At 46.2% G+C, this 15,109-nt stretch overlaps 1 pseudogene; it reads right to left on the bottom strand.

Annotated features, from left to right (window-relative positions):
- Positions 1 to 3,623: 3,623 nt before the first annotated feature.
- On the bottom strand, positions 3,624 to 6,175 carry LOC119440040 (uncharacterized; annotated as a pseudogene).
- Between the last annotated feature and the right edge of the window lie 8,934 nt (positions 6,176 to 15,109).

Below are 15,109 nucleotides of genomic sequence, written 5' to 3'. Positions count from 1 at the left end.
AAAACTTACAAATGCCATTAGAAGTAAGAACAGTTTCTGACTGCTGGAAGCAAGCCTTAAAGCAGGTATATTTTTACTGAGATTTACAGCATGGTCTAGTCAAGAACCACCGATGCCCAAGATATCGGACTACATAAAGGCTCTATGTAACTTGAAGATTACTCATTTCAGGGCAAGCAGGTTCATATTGTACTGATAAATATTAGGGATCATTTCTGTTGTTTACTTGTTTCTACTTGTCCTCATATTCATTTCACAGCAAATGTTTATCATCAGTACTTCACGCAAGCCTCCTGTGATACAGGTCACCATGGTCAAGGATGTGGTGCTATAGTTTTTTTTTTCTTCGATGGTACTCTCAGTATTACTGGGGTGAACGCTCATCTGAACCTTCTGTATGCATCTAGTCACACCTGGTAAATCGGTGTATTTATTCTTTCAGTCGATCAACCAGACTAGTCCTTTATTGTGCAATAAATTACCTTTTGCCAAGTCTACCAAAACACTGAACCTTCTAGATGCATCTAGTCACACCTGGTAAATCGGTGTATTTATTCTTTCAGTCGATCAAACAGACTAGTCCTTTATTGTGCAAAAAAGAAGTCTAGTAAACGAGCCTTCCATCATATTTCATTGTCTTAATTATGCATGCTATACCTTTTGCTTTTCACTTGTGTGCTTCCTAGTAAAGCATTGTTACATTTACCCAAACTTTACTTGCACATGTCGGTAAAGTATTAGAAAATTTGTGAGGCTACCGATAGCATAGGAAAGTTCGCACACCAAATTTTCTGATCTGAGGCATTACTGTTTTTACATTGTAAAAGAAAACCATACCCACATATTTGTGCTTGTGTAACAGTGAAACAATAAAGAATGATTTGAAAATGTCCACATGTCAAATTTTATTACCAGGTTAAGAGTGGGTACATCTTCCTGGTTCTTTCTTTGACTAGAACAGTTGCTCAACTGCAGAATCTGCCATTTTCCAATATCTTCACCTTTACTGTCTAGAGATGCATATCTTGAAACATGATACTGAGAAAAGCCATGAATAATGATGTACCATCAGCATAAGTTTGGAATGCAAACAGGAAACAACAGATCATAACGCCTGTTATGTGTAATTACAAAGCGCAATGTGTGAGCACACTGTTGCCAGTTTGTAAGCACGGAGCAGTCCCAAGTGTACGTTTTGGAGAGTGAATGAACCTATTAAAAGTGCAGGTGAACTTGAAAACAACAAAGCACTGCTGTTGTTTTGGGATTGTTCACAATTGAATCCATTCTGAGAGTGCATATATAACTTCTTTAATGTTTATTTGGCATCTGAATTAAGGCATTATATTTCTTCAATAAAGAACACTATGACAAAATATAGATACAAGGTAAACAGACAACAAAATTGAGAAATAAATACTAAATCAAGAGTTCAGAACTCGTGGACCCAACAAATTGTGTTGCGAAACAAAAGTGATGACAAACATAGTGTTGCCGTACTGCAAACTGGGCACACATCATGATGAACTTAAATGTGTTTGGTGCAAACCTAGAAGCAATAACAGTACCGAAATAACCTCACGTATTGTACAATGTAATGCAACCTAGCACGTCTTGCTCCTCATATGTTGACGTCAAGGCGCTACTTATATACTAAATACATTAAACCTTGTGGACTAACGACGCACAACAGCCGCATGTGTAGCTCTACGAGTCGTACCTTGCGAGGAGGCACGATAACTTGCACTGAAGAATACACACAAGTATCGAGATTACGTGGTGCACGTCACATATGACGCTGCTGCTGCTGATTTATTGGCATCCCCTGTGAAATGGGGAGAAGACAAGTAGTCACCTAGCCTGCTTGATTTTATCATGTATGCTGTACACATTGTTCATTCTAGAATTTTTTCATACCTCTCCTTAAATTTTCTCAAAACTTATCTACCTTGTACTGGTACCTATGGAAACGCAACATGGCGTGCCACCTGGTACAATAATATGCAACTGCAACCAAAGTGTGCACATATTGACGCTGCACAGCGCGCATTTTACATCGGACAGCACCGCCAACCGAAACAGCTATTGGTATGAGCTCATAGCAGTTTACGCTGTAAAACTAAGCACGAAGATGACAGTACAGAAACAAACCACCGCAACTGAAATGATTGGTAGCGATGGAACAAAAAAAAATTTAGGCATAATGCTAAGAGAGATAAAAAATGGAGCTGCACGGGCCATGGGCAGCAATCCAGTGGACCATTTACAGTTAAACCTGGATATAACAAAATTGACAAATTCCCAAAAAACTTCGTTATAAAGAGCATTTCGGTATATGCAGGTTCGGCACGAAAATTTGAAAAAGAAACTCTTACTGTATTTACTCCGTTCTAATGCGCCCTCAGTTGTAACGCGCACCCGTTTTCCGTTTTCGTCGAAGCACTCATCCTTCGAATGTCACACCAGGTACCGGATGCGTGGACGCGTGTCGTTTCGCACAAGTGCGAGGCATCGGAAACGAAGAGCGAGCGTCACGATGGCGTCGTAGCGTCGTATAGTGTTACAGCAGAACCCCGCTGTTACGTTCCGGGAGACTGCGTTTTCCCGGCTGTTACGTCGTTTTTGGCCGGTCCCAGCACAGCTCCCAGAGAACCCAATGCATTGGTAACCCCGCTGTTGCGTCGCAACTGCGGGACTATTCCCGCATCGTACGTTGCGAACTGCCACCCCGTTGCGAACTGCCAAAATGGCCCGAGTGACCATTTTGACTTTTCATGTCGCTTGGCTTGGTGGCTTGACGATGGCATTGGCCGCCGAAAGTGCCAGGGGGCGACAACTATGACGTATTTTCAGTTTCCGCCAGCAAAAGTATGGCCCTTGAGATCCGTAATTGCTATGTAAAGATGGTGTCTATGACGCATTGTGGCCCTTAAATTGGTTTTGGCTCATAGATATTCCGTATAAAGTCCAAGGGCGATAACGCAGTCGCTGCGCGCCGTATGCTGTATGTGTGAGTACATGCGAGGGGAGCCGACGATCGCGTCTAAATCTCGCGCGCGCAAGAAAAGCAGGGAGGAAGCGCGCCTTCTTCCGTTGCGCTCGAGGCACCGGCAAGGGAGCGAGGGGGGAGGGATAGCGGGGCAGTGTTGTACTGTACTCTGGCATCAACTGCGTACTGCGCGGTGGCGCGCGGTCGCACGGGCGCCACGTATCTTGAAAGCGATCTGTGTTGGGGCAGAGCCTAGCAGTGTAGGTGCGTCGGCGGCTCGTAGCTTTGTGCGTGCTGTGTGTTTTCGGCGCTCAGTTTGTGTTGAAGCGATAGACAACAGCACGAAGGTCACTTCGCTCGCTTCTCCAACGGTGCTTCCACACGCCGCCAGCATTTCACAACGCGTGTCCACGCTCATCGAGTGTGATGTGTCACAGCGTGTACCAGCTAGGGCTTCGGCAACATCAACTGGAAAAGGAGAGAGTGCCGGCTTGGCGGGCTAGGCCAGCTGCAGCAAGCGACAGGATCAGCTTTGAATGAAGGGAGGGGGAAAGGTCACGCCCGCAGCGGGCAAGATCGCCGGGTCAAGGGATGCAGGCCCGCCTCGCACACGTGCGATCGCTTCGCATTCCGTCGCGGCGGAGAAGGTGCTTCCGGTTGCTGCTCGGACAAAAATGACAAAATTTGGGGCGAAATCTCTAGGTTGTCGGAGGGGAAAATTCGTTATATCGAGGGGATCTCTCGCTGCCACTTCGTTACATAGAGGTCTCAAATACATGTGCATCTATGGAGTAATGGCGGGGAATACAAAAACTTCGTTATATCCAGGAATTCGTTCTATGGAGGTTCGTTATAAGCAGGTTTAACTGTAGTTACAGAAAGGGTGCCAAGACAAGTGCAGACGAGGACAGCGGAGAGTTAGGCGATGTGATGAAGTTATAAAATTTACGTGCACAACTGTGAATCAACTAGTGCAAGAAAGAGATACTTGAAGATAGCCGGGAGAGGCCTTCGTCCTGCAATAGATATAAAAACAGGCTGATGATGATGGCTGAAAGAAAACTGCAGGCCATCCAAAAGTACCACAACGCTACACAGGAAACCTATTTATGTTTCTTGGAAAGCTTAGTAGCTTAAGGAAAATTAGTCCTCATTTGGGAATAGAATTTTTTCACTTAATAGGCCTCCACCATGATGACTTTCCGTAGAAGTGAACTGCCACATTTAGTGTACCTGTGTTTTATTAATTCAGCTTTTCTCTACAATCTGCCGGAAAACTGACTGCCTCATAAAGGCATTGTTGAAGGATTTGATCGCTAGACTAGGATGAATTTTTCTTTATGGAAAGCTCTTTCTGGGAAACCCTTATGGCTCTTCCATTTAGTGTTATGCTACTCCCTGGTGGATTACAATTTTTCTGTTTTCTGAACCCTCTTCCACCTTGCAGATATTGACAAAACTGATTTGCTAATTGCGGAAGTTGCTAGGCTAGACTCGATTATCAGTGAATTACTTGAACTTAATTATTGGAGGCTGAAGATTCGCCAGCACACAGCACACGTGAAATATGTCCGTCATGAGTGGTATCATTTCAGTCGGCACTCTGTTATTGAAGATGTTATGCACTTTAATTCTCTGGATCATTCTCTCCACATGAATTCGCACTTGCGCAATGTCGTATGTGTCCCTGACTTCTTGAGCACTAAACTGTGGGCCTTGCAAATATGGGGGCATGACTAGCACAGCATTTCGTTCACCCGTAACTGTGCGTATCCCGGAAATCCTTTGTCAGCAAGTATTTTGTCACCAGCCTCAACGACATCCAGGAAACCAGAATCGACAGTAATGTGTGTGTCAGACACCCTTCCCCCATATGCATCCGAGTGGAAACAAATCATCGCGCCGGGTGTAACCCCAACAAGGAATTTCAAAGTGTACCCGCCTTTGTACTACGAGTACAGAGTCCTCTGCTGCTGAACAGTTGGTGGCTGCTCAGTGCGGATTTCTGTGCAGTCAATTATCATTGTGCAGTCTGGATAATGCGCCTTAAAACAGTCTGGCATGGTAGCCTGAATAACTCTGAGTGGAGGACGAAAAATCCATTGCTTGGTGGCAAATGCCAATGTTTTTAGGACACTTTTGAAATGTCGTGAGGCTGATGTTTCGCTAATGCTGAACAGGGTAGCCAGAGATGAATAGCTGATGCCAAGTTTTAGTTTCATTAGAAACAGCAGCAGCCAGTCTTCTTTAGATACATCACATTTGCGCTCTGTGGAGACCGGAAACACACTCAAGAGCAGGGCAAACACCACCCGACTTACATTACATAAATCCTCAAGAGCACAAGTACTCTTGAAACGCTTTCGTAGCCCGCAAAATAGCTTGTCCGATGGTCTGGACCACTGTGCTGGCTGGTGACGGGAGCGTGCTGCACTTCACAGTCACGTGTCTTGTGATGGGTTATCTGCGTTGATAGGTTGTTGCCTTCAGTGCAGCAAATAAACACTGAAAATCTTGTGGTTGCACTGCTCGTCTCTGATGTTTGAGTTTCCTAAGAGGAATTTCATGTTGTATTAGGGAACTGCTGCTGTCACAATTCTAACACTTGACAGCAATTGAAGCATACATTTTGACATGCACTCAAAAAAAATAGTTGTCAAATATTTTAATGATAACTAGGGTAAAATATAGTCAGTGCAACAGCTCATGTACCATTTCTCTATAGCTGTATTTTATTCATAAAGCCATATATGGCTTTCATATGCAGCAGATGCATTTAATTTTCATGATCCCAATTTGTTTTCAGCTTCTACAGTCACTCCACCTCTCAAGACTGCCAATTGCTTCAGTTTATACAAAAGCGCAACCCAGAAGCCTTAAGTACTTAAGAAGACACCTTCATTATTTTGAAATGTGCTTCACAATTAGAGTAGTGAGCAAGGTACTAAAATCACTATCTGGGTAATTAATCAACTCCATACTTTTAGATATGACACAAATTAAAACCTTAAACAAGGACTTTCTGAAAGAATTATCCAGATCCAAATGCAAATGCTGGAGTATATATGAAGTAAAACTTTGCAGTGGTTAATATGCTGTACAACTTGGCACTGTGTGCAGTTGTATACTTTCATTCTATGCAATGTGTAATCTCATGCAACATTTATTTTTATGCACCACAAGCATCACTATTTCTATATCGCTTGTGTCACAGTGGCACAAACGAATTATGGGCACATACTGAATGGCTAAGTCATAAAAAATAAACTGAAAGAATTAAAAAATTGGTGTGCTTTAGAAAGGTCTAGAAGCCTACATTACATGTTATGTACGAAATAAGTTTTAATTACTAAACAGAGATCCACTTTCTTGTACTATCTTGTCGGTTAGCATGCAGTATAATACGCCCGTTGGCTGGTACTACCATTCAGAGCACATTTAAGCTTCATATATACATCCACAAATATATGAGGCAAGAAACTGTACTGATGCCAAACCACAGCAAGAAGCATAGAAAGCTTTGCTTCATAATTTTCTGCTGATGAAATATAGACATGTGTTTCTGCTAATGGACATTTTCTTATAAAGCTCACCACTGATCTAGCTGCTACGTGGACCTCAGCGGCAGCAGATAACAGGTACAGGCCAACCCACGCTGCTGCATCTATAGAGTCATCAGCCACCTTGGCTGGTACAGAGATGGCACTGCTGCTGGCATCTTCAGCACCACATTCCACAACTTCTGCCGCACAAGGCACTGCAGTAGTCAAAGCCGCAGATCTGTGCATCCACCTGCAAACGCACAGGAAGCATAAGTTTGACAACCTGTCTTTATAGAATTCGGCCAGTAATCATGTCTGCTATAAAAAGCGAGACAACACCAGAGGCCGTATCTTATTTACGATAAAGGCACACAAGATGCAATGTCGAAAGGAAGACATGTGTAAAGGTTGTCAAAAGAAAATTAGGTATATTTGATATCACTAGCAGAAGTGATAAAATAATAACAAAGAATAATAAGTTAATAACAGCAATTTCAACAAGGTGAAAGATTTATACACCTCAGCATCGCAAGTAAAATGCAGCTGAGGTTGTGGCTACAAAAGAACCCCCCCCCCCCCCCCCTTTCTGTTGTGGCTGTTTCTTGTCCCCTGCAGCCCAGTACCACAATTCGTTGCATGAATACCTTTTGCATTAGCGCAAATATATACCTTCAGTTGAAACCCAGTGTAGTGTTGACTTGTCGCTCTTCCTTGTGCCATTTCTTTAGCTGTTTTTTTTTTTCGGTATGCAACTAGCCTAACACCAAACTATCATGAAGCTATAAATGTAAGCGCTTGTACAAGGGGTCGTCCTATAAGTATAATATATAATTATTTACCGCAGCACGAGAATAGAACCTACCTGACGAACCTGGAAATCTGTGCAGCAGGAGCCGTCGACCGCTTATTGTAGACGGGTGCAAATATTGTTGGCAAGTAACCCGGATGATTTTCGATGGTGCTTTTTTCTTCGTAGGCGAAGTGCCTTGAACATATTCTTGTATTGTCCTTCAGGCTCCAAAGTGAGAGGTCATCACCGCTGAAATATAATAAAGAGCAATCAGCTAAGACCGAGCAAATGTGTACTAGCATGCGCGAGAGAAATGCTAATTTACGAATGCTCGACTAGTGCTACGGTGTACTCCAGCCTTAGTTCTGTTGTTCTAAGCATGAGAAAACATCGGCACGAATGAGCCCGGTTCCAGAAGTCGCGTCTCGATCCTGGCGCAAAAACGAGCTGCACGTTGGCTTATAAATGCACAACAAAGGCACATAGCGCATAAAGCTCCTGCACAGAGCGCTTACGACGCTAAATTTGACACGTAACAACCGCTGCACGTTTGTTTTGGAGCGAGACGAGCTATAAAACTATCAAAACCGATTTACAACAGCGGGAATCAGTTCACGCGCTTTTATACAGTTGTCGCTTTATTATGCGTTTTTACGGGTGCTGCCTGCTGTTTTTTTTTTTTTTGCGCTTACATCTTAGTTCGTTCAACAGAAAATCGCAACAGAGACACTTACTTGACACGCCGAACCGCGATGATCCACTTCAGCCACCGGGTTGCTTCCCACGGTCTTGAAGAGAAGCGATACAACTTGATTCCGACATCCCCTTCGCGGTTGTGACAATCCTTAATGCAGCAGTATCTGCGCTTGTTCTTTTTCACAGAGGAGCTGCCAATATGCTGCGGTGAATCCATTGAAAATTCGAAAACGAGGCTTTCGTGCGTGCCTGAACGCAGTACGCACAAAGGTAAAATGGCGGAGGACCTACTCATGGGTGCTCACCGCCTGCTGCTAGGTGGCGTAACATGTACAGCCAAACTGCATTGGAGGGTGCCCATAGCTTTTTCTTGCAACCGAAACAGTGCCTTAGACTTACAGCTCACTTTGTGGGGTTAATGAGGCTGGTATAGATAGAAATATTGAGATAGACTGCATTTGCATAACAGCAGAAAATGCATTTTGTAATACCTAAATAAATGATTGAATGGCTATAGTATTTTGGCAAAATAAATTAAGGCAACAATTACTAAAATATGCTTGTGATTGCTCTCCTAAATGGAAATTCAGCGCATTGTAAACGAAAAATAGAGAGCACCATTTTTTCTGAGGGCTTTCTATTACTCTGCATTCATTGTTTGATCGCGTGATTGCCGAGAGAGTGCCCTAGCTCAAGTGCTTCATCATCCTTACACTATGCAGCTTAATTGTCCTTATGTCAATGCAGTATTATTTGTTTACTAGGTTACTGGCTATCAAAAGTGATATGTGTTAAACATTTGTTACAGCGATGCTTGTCATGCAATCTGGCATGTGTCCTTTCGACATCAGCCAAAGGAGTTGTTTCTACAAAGTGTGTTAAAAATTTCTTACAGCAATACTTGTCATAACTTATTGCCGTGAATGTGCCTACCCAGGGTTATTCATTCTATCAGTTAACAAGTTGTCATGCAAGCTGGCATGTGTCCTTTTGACATCAGCCAAAGGAGTAAAAGCTTCAGCCAAACAAACTTGCTGGAGGCACACTTGATACTTGAGGCACACTGAAGGCCAGACTTGCCAACAAGTCTGGGCTTCTCGACTTTGAATGCAGTCTTCAGAGTTTAAAATTGAAATTAATAATATGTGCCCCCCCATCAGCCGCGATTTCTGAAGAGATAGACATCTTTGCAGAAAGCACACAAGGGCGCAAGGACAAAACGGGTGCAAAGCTGGCACAGACATATTTAGCTCGGTAGCTGTGATAATTGTGATATTTTCCTTCTTTGCGTGAAGTTTTGAGAACAGTAAAATTAATTCTAGTCTTAATTTATTGTCTTGTGTAGGTTTATTTATTTTGTTAACTAATTTCTGCCATAAAAGGTAAGCATCAATTGTATGTATGCTAGCTTGTGAACTTAACTATCAGCCAGTGGAACAAGAACTTCTTGTTCAATCAAACTTCCTGGAAATGTATGTAATGCTTTGGTGAATGCTTTTTTTGCTGGCGGGAGTGGACTGAATGCACTGTTGATTGGCGTATATTTTCCTTGCCTCTGATGCAATAGGTCACAAGGCTTTGTAACCTACCTTTGTGGCCAAAGCCTGCTTTATTGATTTTATTGACTTCATACAGTGTCTTCAACTACTGGTTCTGCTCTGAGTAGTATGAAGAGATCAAGAAAAATGTGTTGTCATAATAGAGTCTGCAATGTGTGAATAATTGCTTTGCAAGCTTGCCATGTGTAATTATTTACTCCGGCTAGGGCGCTTTAAAGCAGCCAGCCCGTTTCAAAGAGATTAGCCACAATTCATCATCATCACCAGGCACCATGTTTGTGGTTGGACTTGGCTGGCTTGGCTGTGCAAACGTTCGTGTTACTGACACTTTCAACAATCCTTTCGTGACAAGCTGCCATGTACGACTCGTTTGGCGTGACTGCAGTGTGAGATGCAACTCAGCGACTACACAATGTCGCTGTCCGACTCTGAGCGCAACAGGTACATCATCAGAATCACCAAATGCGGCAGCAATGAATGACCCATTGGCGCAGCCCAACGACCACTTCACGAACGATGTTCGTTTTTATCCTAGTTTAGACTTTGCGGACATCAGAGACTATCTAGTTCACGGGACGAGCTTCGTGACGCAGGAGCAGTTAAAGAGCTATAAATCCCTGGAGGCTCATAATTACATCACCAGCGGTCTCGTGGAGCCACCAAGAGTGAAAGTTCGTGATGTCAACGTCATTTTCATTGGAAAGGTAGGTTGTAGATAATGTATCGCTTGTCATGCCTGGACCCATGCCCCCATGCCTTCTTGATTTTTGTTTATTGCTGTTGGTGTGCCAGCCTCGCGTTAATTACTGATCTGTCGCAGTGTTACGCCTTTTTCAACTGCACTCAGGGAAGTGTTGCTTTCATTTATATGCAATAGCTGTGTATACATTGTGGTGATGACAGGTTTAGTCGGTCTTAGCACAAAGCAGGGCCACGTGTTCTCGCACACCAGAGAGACCGCAGTTAGAGTTAGCCTGAGTGTGTTGCATTTCAGGGTGCTCTTTACTCGTCCTGTGTGCATGTGCCCTTTCATCTGTTCAACAACCTTTACACGTGTGTGTGTGCATTTTCATTTTATTTCCTTAAAGACCCCATGGGGGGGTATTAGATATGGAGTGGGGTCAGCAAAACATGAATGACAATGCCACATGTGTTTATATTGTGAGGTATCAGTACCTCGGAGACACCTATGTCCACTTCGCCAGCTGCCTGACAGATGGCAGCAGCCTGTCTGGCATTCTCCCCTGTTCTTCCCGCCTCTAGTACAGTGGCTAGAATAGGAAAGTGTGACGAACACCCCACCACTCGCGTGAGCGTCTCAGATGCAGCTGCAAGGCGGCGCTCACGCTTGCATTCACGTCGTCCGACGATCGACTAGCCGGATGAGCGCCCCGATTCGCGATGTGAATTTCCTTTTCTTTACCTCGAATGGCACATCTTGCTCAGCCGCTCGCATTCGCGAAGATCGCAGCAGCATTATAGCGACATATGCGCCCTATAAATTCGCGTATAACACTGTCATTTGCTTGCAAGATCTTGGCCGTCTTGGCATGTTTACCCTGGAGGCCGCACAGACACGCCTAGAGTTTTGCTTCACTACGGTCTTATTTTACGCACAAATTACTGGCTATAAACGCACGCTTGAACGAAAATAACTGTTCTTGCTTGCAAAGATGAATTTAGTCCCTGAGTTGTTCATTAAAGAAAGATGCAATTGGATTTCACTTAAATATTAAGTAACTGCCCTTAATTGGCATGCACTGATGATTACATTACATAGAAAGTTGCCTTGGCTCGCTCAATATTTTCACGTTTGCACGATTTCTTGAAAACTGGGATGTTATAAGTGCAATATGGTGCAATTATTGATATTTTTTTGCAGCTTCAAAGCACTGCATGATTGCTGCCTTCTGTTTGCATGGGAGCTTGTCGATCTTCTTCTTCAGAGCACTTTCTTCAATCGCGTAATTTGCCTGTTTTTGCTGTGTGAGAGCCTCGTCCAAGCTTTTCACTTTGGCTCTTAGGCAGCGCACCGTACTTTGTGTCCTTGCCTTTAGCTTCCTGGCGCAATTTTCCTTACACTTTAGCTGCCTAGTGCCGTAATCTCGTAATCACACTTCACACGTGACACCTCTGGTTGAGCAGTAGCCTTCTGAGGTATTTGCAGGTGATACAGCACTTCTCAGGGCCATTTACAAGCCCCTTGCACTTCGTGTGGTAGAGGCTTTCATTCCAGCTTGTCATGTTGGAGCTGCGCGCAAGAGGGAACTCCACCGACCGCGCTGCGCCAGAACAGAGCTGCATGCTGTCAATAGCCTCTAGGAGGGATGCAGGATCGCAGTGCTTATCAAGTGAGAGCTCGACACCACGTACAAACACTTGGTGTTCGATCATGCTGTCCCCGCCACGAAACAGCACAATCTTTTGGGCATGAAGCAAGCTCATGATTGGCTCTGGTAGGCAGACGCTATATGCAACAAAAAGGGAACTTTAAAAAAAGAAAACAAAAAAAAACGTGCTTACCCCACTGATTGGATGGCACGATCACATTTTGGTAATCCACAGAGTTGGCGGCAAGTGTGGGTGCTTCATCTGATGTGTCGGGTGAGGCCACGTCGATTTGCGATTTTTTCTGTATGGGTCCTACTATGGGTCCAACCTTTCTTTCGGATTACGTTTCCTAGGCACTTGCTAGGAGAGGTACTTGGGAACGTTTGGAAATATCGTCGGTATCGCATCCGGCTGTAGCAATGGCCTGCTCCTTTCCAGGTGCACCAGCTCACCACTGATGATGTGTTCAAAGTGACACGACACAAACTGCGGATCGAAATGCAGTTCGCACACAGCAGCATTTCGTATCAGTGGCTTGTCCACTCGAGGTATGTGGCGCTGCCACTTTCGGCACGTCTCCTCGTCTTACGGTACCCTGAAGAGCGACAACTTACTTTTGCATGATTTGTAACCAGTCATGCAGCCAGGCACAAAACAGCGAATTTGACTGCGGTTCATCCCTGAGCACTTGTTAGCACCACACAAAACATTACTTCGCAAAAGAATCCCCAACAGAAAGCGAAGAAACTTGCGGGCCAATTCGTATCGGGCGCTCAGCTCGACGTATAAACGAGTGCGAGCGCCCCCCGGCGCATATACACAAGGCAGCGCGCGGTTGCCATAGGCGCCGCCAGGCGGTAATCACGCTTCCCCTATTCTAGCCACAGAACCTTTAGCTTGGAGAGGAGAGCTGAGTGAGTGTCTGCCCCGCTTCCATGTAGCACTGTTGTCTTGAGTCACGCTCGCGCACGCTAGCCCTTGTATTGTTTCGTATGCCTTACCAACATTAACAAAAGACATCGACCTGCGTCGACGTTACTGCCTTCGTGCCCAGCCTCGAGCATCTCGCCCCAGCCTCGCCCTCAGATTTGGTGCAGTTGACCAATAATCTCGCCTCACCATTCGCTCACGCCATGCCGCCGCTCCCGCCAGGCCCGCCTAGTCGCCGCCATTGTCTACCTCTTGCTCCCGCCAAGTAAGCGCCATGCCGGGGTTAAATTGGGCCGAAGTCGACGCTGCCACCGTCGCATGCTTCAGCACCGAGTTTCTGCAAACCAAGCTCATTCGCTGTGGAATCGAAGCTACCGGGTCAAGAGACGACCTGATTCAACGTTTGACAGCATGCCTTGAAGAAGCTCATGATGTGATTCCAAAACAAGCGACCAGCCTCGGCGCCAGTTTCCTCGACCAGAGTGCAGTTCCATGCCTCGCCCCTTACTCCAATGGTTTATCAAGCCATTCCCGGTGCAACCTCGCAAGTGTATGCGCCCGCCTCATACGTCCCACCGCCACCATGGTCCTACCCCATGCAGCCCGTTTACAGCGTCGCAGCCATGCCAGCGGACGAAGTTTTTTCGCTGCCACAGGAACCGCAGCCTTTTGTAACAACACCCAGCTTTACAACGGCTCCACGGTACCCCCTGCCACCATTTGGAGTGCAATTTTCGCCAATGTCGTCACTGCAGTACCAGGCCCCTGCCTTGCCACAGCTGCAAGTGACAACCATGCCCGACGTATCGTCTACCCTGCCACTGTTCAAGAACTGCCACATGCAAAGTGCGCATTTGCGTATTCAGGAGATTCAACGAATGCAGCAGCTAACTTCGTGGTTGCCAGAAACAACCTGCCTCATCGCAGCAAGCAAGTTGAGAGGCACTGCGAAAAACTGCAACCTGACTCTTGGCGCGCAGTTCCCGACTTGGGATACGTGGCGTAAAGCTTTCCTCGACGCATTCGCCAACAAGCTGACTACTGCAATGGCAGCAGCAAATTATGTCCCAAGTACAATCCAGCCCTCAGTCACTTCGCGACTATGCCTATGCAAAGCTTCGAGTAATCGAGAAATGTCCAGTGCCACTGACGGAGCCTAAAAAGGTGGAATATCTCCTGCACGGCATTCAGTGCGCGGGAACCACAACAAGCATAGCAGCGCAACGCCCATCGTCAGTATCCAGCTTTATTGATATATATGCACCCAGCTTGACAGGGCAATGCAAAATATGCAGATCGCAAGCAACCTGGCTAATCGTCCTGAGCAGACTCTTCACAGACAAAATAACGGGACTACGCCTTCCAGAGAAGTCTCTTCTGCATCATTAATGCCTTCAGTGGCACCTCCAACAAAAGGTAGTTTCAGGCACAGCCGCGTGCCCCCTTCTCACCCTGCCAGTCCTCCACATAGCCGTCGCATAGCAGATCTACCGCCTGCTGCACAGGAAGCTTGGTACTCGGCTCCGTCACAGCGTTATGGTGTCCCTGCGTTTCACCCAGGACAGTCGTTGAGCGAAGCTGTTTGCTTCAAGTGTCACGAAAGGGGCCATCTAGCATCGAAGTGCCCAACTGTGGTGTGTGGTGCGCGACGCGGTGCGGTGGTTGTAGACAAACAAGAAGCAGACGACAATGACAGCGCGCGCCGAGGCGAATTCCATGCTGTTGGCTAAAGACGACAACGTCGAAGTGCACGTGAACACGCGGTTAAAGTAACAAAACAAAGAAAAAGGCATCCAATCGCAAAAGACCACGGAGCTTCAAGCAGCCAATGAACAAATGACAAATCGGCCAGAGCGGCAGAAAAGCGAGCCGCGCTGGCAGTAGGGGGAGGAGTTCCAGAAGCGGCACCAGGAGAAGGTCGGCCACCGGATCGGGGGTTGAAGACGGCCGTCGGGTTCCGGACCCGAGCCACCAGGACTTCACCCGGCTAGGGCCGCCTGCTAACCCACTCCTGGGCGTCGCCACTCCATCCGTTCATCAACTGCTGCTGCCCGAGGCCGGTGAGCGTCTACGCCCGTAGGCAGAACGAGAGCTGTCGGGCTAAGGGCCCGAGCTCCACAACCAGCTGCCCGGCCAGAACCCCGCCGCCGTCAACCCGTGCTGCCAAGCCGCCTGCCTTCCTGGGCATCGTCACTCTGCCCGATAGTCAACTGCTGCTGCCCGAGGCCGGTGAGCGTCTGCGCCCGTGGGCAGAACGTGAGCTATCGGGCTA

Source organism: Dermacentor silvarum, chromosome 2, assembly GCF_013339745.2.
Source record: "Dermacentor silvarum isolate Dsil-2018 chromosome 2, BIME_Dsil_1.4, whole genome shotgun sequence".
Lineage (NCBI taxonomy): Eukaryota > Metazoa > Arthropoda > Arachnida > Ixodida > Ixodidae > Dermacentor > Dermacentor silvarum.
This window is presented reverse-complemented; position numbering and strand designations above follow the sequence as displayed.